Source organism: Babylonia areolata, chromosome 13 (genome assembly GCF_041734735.1).
Source record: "Babylonia areolata isolate BAREFJ2019XMU chromosome 13, ASM4173473v1, whole genome shotgun sequence".
Taxonomy (NCBI): Eukaryota; Metazoa; Mollusca; class Gastropoda; order Neogastropoda; family Buccinidae; genus Babylonia; species Babylonia areolata.
The window spans coordinates 14,168,732-14,181,231 of NC_134888.1; the positions used below are offsets into that span (position 1 = coordinate 14,168,732).

Sequence of the window (12,500 nt, forward strand, 5' to 3'; positions counted from 1 at the left end):
CTCTCTCTCTCTCTTTCTCTCTCTCCTTCCTTCTCTCTCTCTCCTTCTTCCTTTCTGTCCCTTTCTCTGTCTCTCTCTCTCCCTCTCCCTGTCTCCCCCTATCCCCCTCTCCCTCTCTCCCCTTCTCTCTCTCTCCCCCTCTCTCTTCCCCCTTTCTCTCTCCCTCTCCCTCTTCCCCCCCCTCTCTCTCTCTCCACCAAACAACGACCACACTGGAACGACATCGGCACCGCCATTACCTGACCTGTCCTCTGTGTAAATACCCACCCCAACAGTCCAGACAACTCCAACACGCATGCTCATACAAGTCGACTCGGTGACCGTCTCACATACACACACGCGCGCGCGCGCACGCGCGCGCACACACACACACACACACACACACACGATGTTTGTGTGTGCGCATTTGGTTTGTGTGTGTGTGTGACAGACTCTCAGAGAGCAGTTAGAAGAGAGGTTCACCAGCAAGCCGAGAAGGCGTGCTTTCGGTTGACACAACAAACTCCGAGCTGGACAGATGGATAGATCTTTGTTGCCTCGAGCTCTGTGTTGTTGGCTTGCTCAACTTTTGTGTGCGGAGGACTTGGGACTTGAGAAACGAGTGCTTGCTGACTGAACGTTTGGTGGTCAGTAAATGAAAGGCGGTGCCATTATCGCTGCTTATCCTCTCTGTGTGTGTGTGTGTGTGTGTGTGTGTGTGTGTGTGTTGGGTGGGTAGGTGTGGATGGGGATGAGGTGGGCGAGTTGAGAGAGAGAGAGAGAGTGTGTGTGTGTGTGTGTGTGTACGCGGGTGTGTGTGGTTGTTGGTCCAGCGGAAGGGAAGGACAGTGTTGTTGTTCTCATTGCTCGTGCCCACCACAACACGCTCGCTGTCACACAACACAGGATCCCGACTCAGGTTTGCTTTTGACTCAAGGTGAGTTTCTTGTGGCCGCCACTTCACAAATTCGGTAGTAGTAGTAGTATCAATTTTTATATTTGAATATTAATTTATTTCTTTATTTGTTTTGTTTTTTTCTTCTCAAGGCCTGACTAAGCGCGTTGGGTTACGCCGCTGGTCAGGCATCCGTGTGGCAGATGTGGTGTTACGTGTATGGATTTGTCCGAACACAGTGACGCCTCCTTGAGCTGCTGATACTGATACTGATACTCTCCATCTCTGTCTGTGTCGGTCCATGTCTGTCTGTCTGTGCCTGTCTTCTCTGTCTCGCTTGTCTCTGTCTCTCTTTCTGTCTGTCTCTCTGTCTGTCCCTCTCTCTCTCTCTCTCTCTCTCTCTCTCTCTCTCTCTCTCTCTCTCTCTCTCTCTCTAAGGCATTCCAAATCCGCAGTTTGGTATGTAGTTAATTGTGCTTTTTATGTGTGCATGTTGCATCACTAGATTTGTAACGAAATGTTTTCTGTTCCACACTGTTCTGAATTATGTGACAATGTGTTGTTCACTGTATCCCCTTCATGAGGAGCCAGGGCATTTGTTGACTACACATGTTCGTTCGTTCGTTCTCTCTCTCTCTCTCTCTCTCTCTCTCTCTCTCTCTCTCTCTCTCTCTCTTCCCTTCTCTCCCTCTCTCTCTCTCCCTCCCTCTCTCTCTCTCCCTCCCTCCCTCCCTCCCTCTCTCTCTCTCTCTCTGGATGTATCGATCTATCGGTATCAACCTGTCCCGCTCGCTTGCTGGTTCCCTCTCATCCACTCATGCTGTCTGGTGACAAGCACGCGCACAAATAGTCGCAAAGAATACATATTTTCACACACACACACACACACACACACACACACACACACACACACACACACACACACACTCGAATGCACACCGTACCTGGCGTCGTCACTGACAGTAATGTGTCATGGTCATGACCACGTTCTTTACTTTCTTTCTTTTTTTAAATTAAATAAAATAGAATAAAAAGTCCTCAGAAAATTTAATACTCAAGCCATCAAAAATGAAGCATTTTCTGAATATGCACGTCCGAATCTTCAAAATGCCTTTCATGCCCACGTGCAGTCGTAAACTGATTTTTCTTCTGCGTTTTGAGATTTGCTTATATTTCCCTTTCTAGGAGACAATGACAAAAGCAATGATTATGACATAATTATTTTCGAGGGCATTAGATGAACACTGCCATACATGCTTTTTGAAGCCCAGTCTCTGCACCGAACAGAGAATCAGGAGAAAACGAGAGACAGACACACATGTAAAGATTTAGACGGAGACAGATCGAGATGGAACACACACACACACACACACACACACACACACACACACACACACACACACACACACACACACACACACACACACACACACACACTAACAAGAACTCAATGTCTAACTTCCATAAACCAATAAGATATATCACCAGAAAAGTTGACCCCTAGGCTGCCTGCATGACGAGATAACTCGTCATGACAAGCATGTATGCTTCGCTGCCTGCATGACGAGATAACTCGTCATCGAAATATTCTGACTTTTCCCTGCTTTGCATTCAGTTCGTTGACAAAAATGCTGGTAGCTTTAGCTTGGGGAATCTTTCTGGATTCTATTCATAGCTAGAAACACCATCTGCGTCATAAGGCAGTCCTTTATTTGAACGTTTTGGTTGGGTTACTGGCCGCAGTCTTTGCCTGGCTCCTCTCCTCGCTCGCTCAACAAAATGTCGGACTGACTCCGTGCTCAAGACATGCGCTCGTGGCGAACTAAATCAACCAAGATTACTTTCTTTAGCTAATGCTCAGAAAGAATTGGAGCATAAATTCGAAGGAGAAGACAGTGGTGAACATTTATAGGACGATTTGATAGAAAATAAAGGGAGCAATCAAGAGAGTGGCCAAGATACAACTATCAGTGAGTGATGCAGGCTGTTCAACTCTAGCAGACGAATTTTTAGCAGGGCACCGTATGAGCTATTTTCTTGGCACTCAGCCAACGCGGTCTGATGAAGTGACGGTGTGAGAGGGGTGAAGAGGAGGAGGGTGGAGACTGAGGGGGCGTGGCCTCACATCCATATTATCACTTGCAGAAGTCACAATGCATCTATTTCTTTTTCAGTTTTTTTATATTGTGGTTGTTCTAGTATGATTTTGTGTGTGCAGATATCCATTTGTCCAGAAAATGATATTTTTGTGCAAATTACCAGACTAATGTTTGTAATGAACAAGTTGAAAATGTGACAAAAAACAAAACACTGATTTCAAAACAACAGCATGTCACTTAAAATGCATAAAATGGGAAAACATCATGTGTTTTGTATTCTTTATTCATTTCCCTTTCAGAAAATATATACTTTTATGGGTCTTTCTCCAATAACAAAGAGCACAGAATTTTTTGAAAATTTATACCCGTTTTTTGTGAAAAAACCCTGGCAAATAGATTTCACTTAAATCTTATTTTCCTGGCAGCGAAAGGGTTAAACTATCATTTTGCTAACATTGCCAACAATATAATTGTAAATGATAAAACAAATGAAAACGAACTAAAACTACTGAAACAATACTGTGACTCGAAAAACATCTCAGCCAACTTTGATATACCACCTGTGACAATAAACGAAGTATTTCATAGCTTACTACGCCTGAAACAATCTGGAACAAGAGACTTAGATGGAATCGATGGTAAAATACTGAAGGCCAGTGCAGCATATATATCAGACACTCTCACCTATGTATATAATTTATGTATTGATAAACAGGTTTTCCCATTAAAATTTAAGCAAGCTAAGGTTATACCTCTGTACAAAGCAGGAGACCGAGATAATCCCACTAATTATAGACCTATTTCTATACTGTCTGTTTTGTCCAAACCACTTGAAAGACATGTACAATCTCACCTTAATTCCTATCTTAAGAAATATGATTTGATACACGAAAACCAATCAGGTTTTCGGGAAAATCACTCCTGTCACACAGCTCTCATACAAATTATTGAAAGACGCCTTTCAAACATAAACAATAATGTGTTCACAGGTATTCTCTTTGTTGACTTCGCCAAGGCTTTTTATATAATTAACCACTCTCTTCTTGTTAGAAAACTCTCACATTACAATTTGTCAAATGATGCTTTAATTTTTTTTATCTCCTTTCTCAGTGACCGTCATCAGTTGGTTGAAATCAGTTCTAGCAGGTCTGATTTACTGCCTGTAAAATTTGGTGTACCACAAGGATCAGTGCTTGGACCACTTTTATTTTCCATATATATATAAATGACTTGCCATTACATAAGCACTTCAGTCAAATAATGATAATCCAACAGAACTTGTAAATGATCTTCAGAACAATATAGACAGTTTAGTCAAATGGACTGAGTTGAACCACATGTCTCTAAATACAGGCAAAACTAAATGTATGTATGTGACGACACGACAGAAGCGACAAAAAATGCATACCTCCTTTACACCTTTATACATCCACGAATGGAACGGCACCAAAGAAAATAATCCAGAATTTTATTACGAATGAAAATAGACACACTCACAAACTATCTTTTCCACGACCCCGAAACAATCTAGATTAACATATTCTGGGGAAACGATATGGAATGGTTTACCTCCCTCCTCAAAGTCATGTCGTCTAAAGCAACCATTCAAAAAAGCACTTAAGAAACATTTGATGGAAAAAATATGATCCCTTGATGCTTTGATATGACTATCATTGTATCTGCTGTCTATATACTTGTCTGTCTGTCTTTCTAACCTTAAACTTTCTCTGCCCTTCTGACTCTCTGTCTCTCTTTTCCATCTCTCGACTGTTACCTTTATCCGGCTGTCTGTTCTCTCTCTCTCTCTCTCTCTCTCCCTCTCTCTCTCTCTCTGTACATATATATATATATATATATATATATACATATATATATATATATATATATATATATATATATACACACACACACACACATATACATATATATATATATATATATATATATGTGTGTGTGTGTGTGTGTGTGTGTGTGTGTGTGTGTGTGTGTGTTTTCTCTCGTTCTTTCTCTCTCTCTCTCCTTTCTTCCTGAATTAAGTTAATGATGTAAGAATGTCGCACTGCATGTTGTAATCGTGTCAGTATCATATGTAAATTTATTGCTACTTACGCTTGTATTATTTCTGCTGTTGTTGTTGTTTTCGGTAGAATTTTTGTGTGTTTCTTGTAGTTGTTTATTTCCATATTATCCTTTCCAGACCCCCACTTCCCCCATTTCTTCCTTTTTATATTTTTTTTAAAATTAATTTTCTTCTCTTTTTTTATGAGGGCAGGATGTAAAAAAGCTGTATAAGCTCATTCTTTTACCCTCAATAAAAATCATTTTGACTTGACTTGACTTGACTTCACACACACACACACACACACACACACACACACACACACACACACACACACACACACACACAAGCTTCAAGTTTCAAGTCTTAATTATCCTTTCACTCCTATTGGAGTATTGAGGATTACTGTAAAATAATGTTTTCATGCCCAGAACAAACATTTCCAAATACACAACAATGTGACATAAAAGTTGAGAAAACATGAATGTCTTTTAACTCCAAAAGTGTAATTAGACAACATTTGCAAATCTAATCATCTTATTTACAGCTAAAATGACTTCTTCTTTTTTTACCTCCTTTGAGCATATTACAAAAAATTAAACACATACACACACACACACACACACACACACACACTAACACAAACGCATGTTTGCGCCCATTCATAGCACACCTGTATACACTAAGTCTTATTTCATTAGAGATACATAATTATCATTGTGATCGTTCATTGACGTACGACATTGATCATGCATAAAGCCTTAAAGGTTTATTTTCCCGCCTTTTAGATAATCGCTTTTCTGTTCCTTTTTTTTTTTTTTTTTTTTGTTGTAATCTAGTCTTCATGAAATGAGCCGTCTGAAATCATAAAGACGTTAAAAGATAAATAGAAGAGGGGAGAGGCGGGGGGGGGGGGGGGGGGGGGTAGCGAATGAAAGAACATGTATGATTGCTTCGAAAAGAGCGACAATGCGCAGCGTTGCCCCAAATCTATGTGTGCATGTCAGTGTGCACTTTTATAACGGGTTGTAACGTCTAGTCACGTATGTCTAGCCTCCTCTCCACCCACCTCCACCACCACCCCTCCCCGCCGCCCCCACACCCCACCCCCCTGACACACACACACACGACCCTAATCCACCTTATTTGTGCACCATCCACCACTACCACTACCACCCTCACACTCCTTGTTGTTTGTTTTTTGTTTGTTTGTTTGGGGTTGTTTTGGGTGTGTGTGTGTGTGTGTGTGTGTGTGTGTGTGTGTGTATGTGTGTGTGTATGTGAGTGTGTGTGTTGTGTGTGTGTGTGTGTGTGTATGTGTGTGTATGTGTGTGTGTGTTGTGTGTGTGTGTGTGTGTGTGTGTGTGTGTGTGTGTGTGTGTATTCGGCGCTTCTTTCCCTTTCTGTTCACTTTGTCTGTATCAGCACATAGATGACTGTCTTTGTTTTCCGAAAGAACAAAAAAACAAAACAAAACAAAAACTAACAAAAAAACAAAACCGTGTACATGTTTCAAAACGCAGTTAGCTGTCATATTTTGCACTTCATGTCCAGAGAAGCACTTCGGGTGGTAGTTCGACTGTGAACGGTGGTTGTATATTACATGAATATAAAGATCTGGTTGTCGTGGTGCTGACTTGTGTCTGTGAACACTTGCGAACTGAGTGAATGTGTTTTATTTATATTTCTTTGTTTTTGATATTTGAATTTGCTCTTCATGTGAGTGTGTGTGTGTGTGTGTGTGTGTGTGTGTGTGTGTCTTTGTGTGTGTGTGTGTTTGTGTGTGTGTGTGTGTGTGTGTGTGTGTGTGTGTGTGTGTGTGAGTGTGTGTGTGTGTGTGTATGTGTGTCTTTGTGTGTGTGTGTGTGTGTGTGTGTGTGTGTGTGTGTGTGTGTGTGTGTGTGTGTGTGTGTGTGTGTGTGTGTGTGTGTCTGTGCCTGTATGTGTAAGTGTGTGTGTGTGTGTGTGTGTGTGTGTGTGTGCGCGCGTGTGTTCGTGCATGTGTGTTCGCGCGTGTGTATGCGTAGACACGTGCGTGTGTATGTGTCCGTACGTGCGCGCGCGCGCATGCGCGTGTGTGTGTGAGAGAGTGACAAAGTTGATCGAAATAAATGGGCTCGACCTGCTTTTATCTTCCTAAATATATTTTTCGGAATCTGTTTGTACTTGTATCTCTTTGTCAATCTGTGGAACTCTTCATTCAAACAGGGAGTGCTCAAGTGTGTATCGAAACAGGAAAAATAATCAAGGCCAGTGTCAATCGTGTCAATCATATCCGCAAAGTGCTGGTGATTATAGGGACTGACCCACGCAGAACAAATACGTGAGAACTCGACAGGCGATCTCAACCATTTCGGTGCTGATTACCGCTGTGCCCCATAGCGAATATGTTGGGGTGCAGTGGTTTTTTTCAGTGCTGAGTGAGCTAATGGGGGGTCGGGGGGGGGGGGGGTGCGTGGGAGGTTGAGGGGTGGGGGGCGAGGGGGGGTGGGGGGTGGCGGACCCACGCCTTTGCAACGAATGTTTTCCTATGATTGCATTAGTTTTTATATATAGCAGCTCGATTCCTAACCGGATGAGTGAGGTTTTGAATGCCATGGCTGAGTGATCAGCAGCTTGACAGTTGCGAGTTCAACAGCTTGGAGTTCAAGGCTTGTGGGCGACTGCATGGCACAGTTCAGGTTGGTTTAAAACAATTCTAATATCAAGCAACAAGGTGAAATACAGCGTTCAGTTAAGAAAACTTGAGCACCAATAAGCCTGAGCTTAAATTGTGCTCGTTCATGTGTAACAAGCAATACACAAACGCAATGGCGAAAATACACACATTATTTGATGATGAAAAGAAAGGTGAAGTGCAAGACAAAAATAAGCAAAAAAAAAAACAACAACAACAAAAAACACCACAAAAAAACAACCAAAAACAAACTACTATTACTGCAACTACCACTGACAACAACAACAATAATAATATTAATGATAATAATAATATTATACGAACATAGTAGCAACAATAATAATACACTGGAAAGTGAACATCTTCTAAGGAGTAATGTGATGGGAGAGAGAGAGAGAGAGATTACAGAGTGAAACCGGAGCCATTCACCAAAATAAATTTTCTATATTACTGCAGAGAATATTTCATTGTGTATCTTTTAAGTCTTGAATCTTTTTGATTGTCCAATAAAGTCTTGCACAGGCAAGGATATGTGTTCATTGTCAAGGGAACTGATAAATGGGTCACCTCGTAATAAAGTATTTACGTTCAGTTTACTTCAACCCGGTTCACCTGAGCTCCGAGCCCAGCCGACCGGTCGACCATTCAGGCTGTTGTGGGTATAGAGATAGGACTGAGTGTACAGGTGTGCATTATGAACGTTGTGCACAGGTAAGCATTACAGTGGATCGATCGATCGTGAATTGCATAACCTGCGCTCAGATTTCTGCAAGATCGAATATTTTCTCTGTCTGTCTGTCTGTCTGTGTGGGAGTCAGTCTATGAGAGAGACAAAGTGTCCGGAGAGAGAGAGAGAGAGAGAGAGAGAGATTAAATGGTTTATTAACGTAAGCATTTACTCATATTATCACATCAGTCAGTACTGTATATATGAGAGAGAGACAACAAAACTGTGTGTGTTTATGCGTGCGTGTGTGTGTGTTTGTGTGTGTGTGCGCGCGCGCGTGTGTGTGTGTGTGTCAGTGTGTGTGGACTGCGTGGAGTACGGTGGAGTGAAAATATATGGCAATCCTTTTAGGCCACACACACACACATACACACACACACACAGTTTCAAACATCGGGCGACGATCATGGCTATATTTAGCAACAATCGCGACGCACGCGAGAACCAGAAATAGACGGGGGACAGGAAGTAGAGGCCGCTACAGAACCCCTCAATATGTGGGCCAACTTTGTGGAGCAGACGACAATAGTTTGAACAGTCTGGTCACCGGCGCACCCAGATAAATGAGAGTGGGCATTCGCGCGTTTTGTGTTCTAGTAATTTATGTATGGAGGAGTCCTAGTTGAAGGTGTGTGTCCGTTCGCGTCATCAGGCGAACTTGTTTCGCACGTTGGATTATTTATTTCCAGAGCTGTGATCGCTGTTCATCCATCCTTTCAGCGAATGGTGGGACCCTCTCTCAGACTTGGAGGTTCTGACGAGTAAGTATTATAAAACATGAGAGGGTGTATCATTATTAGTAGACTTATTTCTTGGGGGGTGTTTTTTTGTCGTCTATTGTTGCGGCACTCGCAAACTCGTTGGCTCATTGAGACGCACCCAGAAACACACATACACACACACACACACACACACACACACACACACACACACACACACACGCACGCACGCACGCACACACACACACACACACACACACACACACACACACACACACACGTACATACACACTGATCACTCACGTAGGTGAACTCTCTCTCTCTCTCTCTCTCTCTGATTCTCTCTCTATCTATCTGTGTGTGTGAGAGAGAGAGTATGTGTGTGTATGTATGTGTGTGTGTGTGTGTGTGTGTGTGTGTTTCGCTTCTCACTAACTGTATTAAAGTGTGAGTGGATGTTTGATAGTGTGTGTGTGTGTGTGTGTGTGTGTGTTAAAAATGTCCGTTTCACATTTCAACAAGTGTGCGTGTGTCAGTGTGATCGAACGCGTGTGTGCTTGCTTGTGCTGTCTCTCTCTCTCTCTCTCTCTCTCTCTCTCTCTCTCTCTCTCTCTCTCTCTCTCTCTCCAAGCCCCTGCCTGCCCCCCCCCGTTCCCCCCCCCCCCACCCCCGTCTCTCTCTCTCTCTGCTTTTGAACTCGCGCGTTGCCCAAACGTGTGTGTTGAACACGTTCCTAATGGCTGTCACATAGCTTTGTCCTTCTCTTCAGACAAACTGATCAACACAAGTTGTCACAACACGGTTTTCTGGAAAACGAAACAAGCAGGACACTTATCGAGTGAAAACAAAAAAAGGAAGTGTGGGGTTGCTCAGGGTAAGGTGTGCTGAAGGCCAGTGAGCGAGATGGATGATTCAGCTCTGCATTCCACTGGTCCATCCTTGGCCACCGCACCCTCCCCTCCTCCCATTATCTGTTACAAAAATAAATTAGGAAAAAAAATATCAGCATATCCCCTCTCTCTCTCTCTCTCTCTCTCTCTCTCTCTCTCTCATAATATATAATAGTGTGTGTGTGTATGTGTGTACGTGTGTGTGTATGTGTGTGTGTGTGTAAGCGCGCGTGTCAGTGTGTGTTAATCTCACCCACCCCTCTCCCTCAGTTTCTCCCTCTCTATCTCTCGCATGGCGAGAGACTTCGAGAATGGGCAGCCAAAGAAACAGAAGGAGAAGCGAAAGAGATGATAACAAAGAAAAACAATTTCAGTGGAGTTTAACGACCTGTTGGCTGTGCCATTAAGGTCAAAGTGAAATGAGACGAAGATGAAGAAATATAGGAGAGAGGATGGGGGCAAAGAGCATGGATGAAGAGAGATGGAGAGACAGGCCATTGACACCTGTGAGATATTAGTTTCTATTGCCGACAGACAGACAGAGTGTAGACAGCTGGACTGGACCACAGCGGAGCCCAAAGCGATTCTGGCGTTCTGTTCATGCGTGGTCACGCATCCGGACGTATTATATGTACGCCCGTAGGTCACGCATCATTCTGCTGGTCTCAGTCTTTGATAAATTGAATGGGCGGACGCCCTGTGACACTCGGTCAGTCCTGTCACTTGCAAGCCAGTCAGTTTGACCGGAGGCACGTTCGTTCCGCGCGCGACCCCGAGTCAGGTGATTAAGTGACAGCCTGGAAAGGTTCCCACGTCAGTTTTGTCCTCCAGACTTCCCGCATGTTGTTATTACGAGTAATTTTTTCTTCTGTTTTTTTTCTGTTGGTTATTTGTGCTCACTTGAGCACATTCTGATCTCTCTCTCTCCTTTTGTACCTTCTTCCCTTGAAATTAGTAACTTTTTTTAAAAATTGTAAAACATTGTTTTCTTTTCTACCACTATTTGAGTCTTTCTCTGCATTGTTCTTTCGTGAACTGGTTCGTCCCTTCTCGTGCGCGTAGATATATAAATATATATATATATATATATATATATAATATATATATATATGTGTGTGTGTGTGTGTGTGCGTGTGTTCTTTTTGTTTGACGCACGTGCTCGTGTGTGTGGAGGGGTGTGTACCTCCCGACTGCATATTCATGTTGTAATGATCCTAGCTGTTTTTATTTGACAAGGGCATTCAAACATCTCGTTGAATTGTAGTATACGTCTTTGGTGACTGCACTTATTTCATGGCATCACTTCCTATAGATTCTCAGCAACAGTTGTTTATGATTCATGTTTAGTAGGCAATTTCGTATAATATTGTCATGACAGTTTCAAGACTAAGTGTGCAAAATTTGAACTTAGCCTCTGCGATAGGTTTTTTTTAAAGAGAAATAAGAGCGCTAATTTACATTAAAAAAATGAAAATAAAAAATAAAAACCATCGTTACTTAGATTTGCAATAACATGTGTGCGCATATTGATATCATATTTATTTTGCCCTGTATCACACGTGTGCTGAGAGTGAGACATGGGTTTGTTGCTGGGTTTTTTTTTGTGCACTAAACTTGCAACTCTGGCGGTCACAGGCCAAATTACAAAGAAAGGGACGTAATCATAATCCTTCTTAATCCTCTCCACTTCCATACTGTCCCTCGTTACAAGAACTGTGACGCCACGTAATCACTGCTGATTTTTTGCTGATCTAGGGTGGGAAGAAGATATATTTGTTTCATGATAATGGTGATAATTTCAAAACGTCTTTGTAACATTGATTGGGTAATAATGATAACAACAACGATGATAATGATGATAAGATGATGATGATAATATTAAGTAGTAGTAGTAGTAGTAACAATTTTGCAATAATGCTTTTACGATTGTTGTTAAAGATTTTTGTTATTTTTATTATTATTCCATCATCATCATCATCATCTATACATAATAAGAACAACAGCAATGATAACGAACGTGGTCACGATGAAGGACAATGATAAAACAACTCAACAACCAGCGAGTCTGGAGCCAAATTGTTGGGTGGTGGAAGGGGAATAAGAAAAGGAATGGGGTGATTTCAAAATGGTATTTATTATTATTCATATCATCATTGAATGCCTGTAAATTCTTTATGTTCTCACTTGCAGCTGAAAGACACCTTTCCTTATTTTATGGACAACTAAAACTGTATCTTGTATCTTTAAGAAAATGTACTTGATGAACATTGATTCAGAAATAATTTTAGCATTTGCTAAAATCTGTTGCTGTAAGTTGCACACCTGAGCAAATGAATTACTTTGTCGTTTAATCATAAAAGAACCCACAGTACAAACCAAAGACATATCAAGTCTACATTGTCAGAATCTGGTATGGCATGATGATGATGATGATAATGATAGCAATGTAAATATC

General features: G+C 41.9%; 1 protein-coding gene across 4 annotated transcripts in view; it reads left to right on the plus strand.

The window, feature by feature from the left end:
- LOC143289078 (patatin-like phospholipase domain-containing protein 4) overlaps nt 1-12,500 on the plus strand; it is a 36,502-nt gene that overhangs the window by 2,538 nt on the left and 21,464 nt on the right. Inside the window, exon 1 of one of the 4 annotated variants that reach the window (XM_076597914.1) lies at nt 773-916. The exons of 2 other annotated variants lie outside the window; for them this stretch is intronic. The gene's annotated coding sequence lies outside the window, so the exon portion shown is untranslated. Of the gene's footprint in view, nt 1-772; nt 917-8,988; nt 9,198-12,500 lie in introns of those variants that run through there. One more of the 4 variants, XM_076597915.1, reaches the window with a different exon arrangement.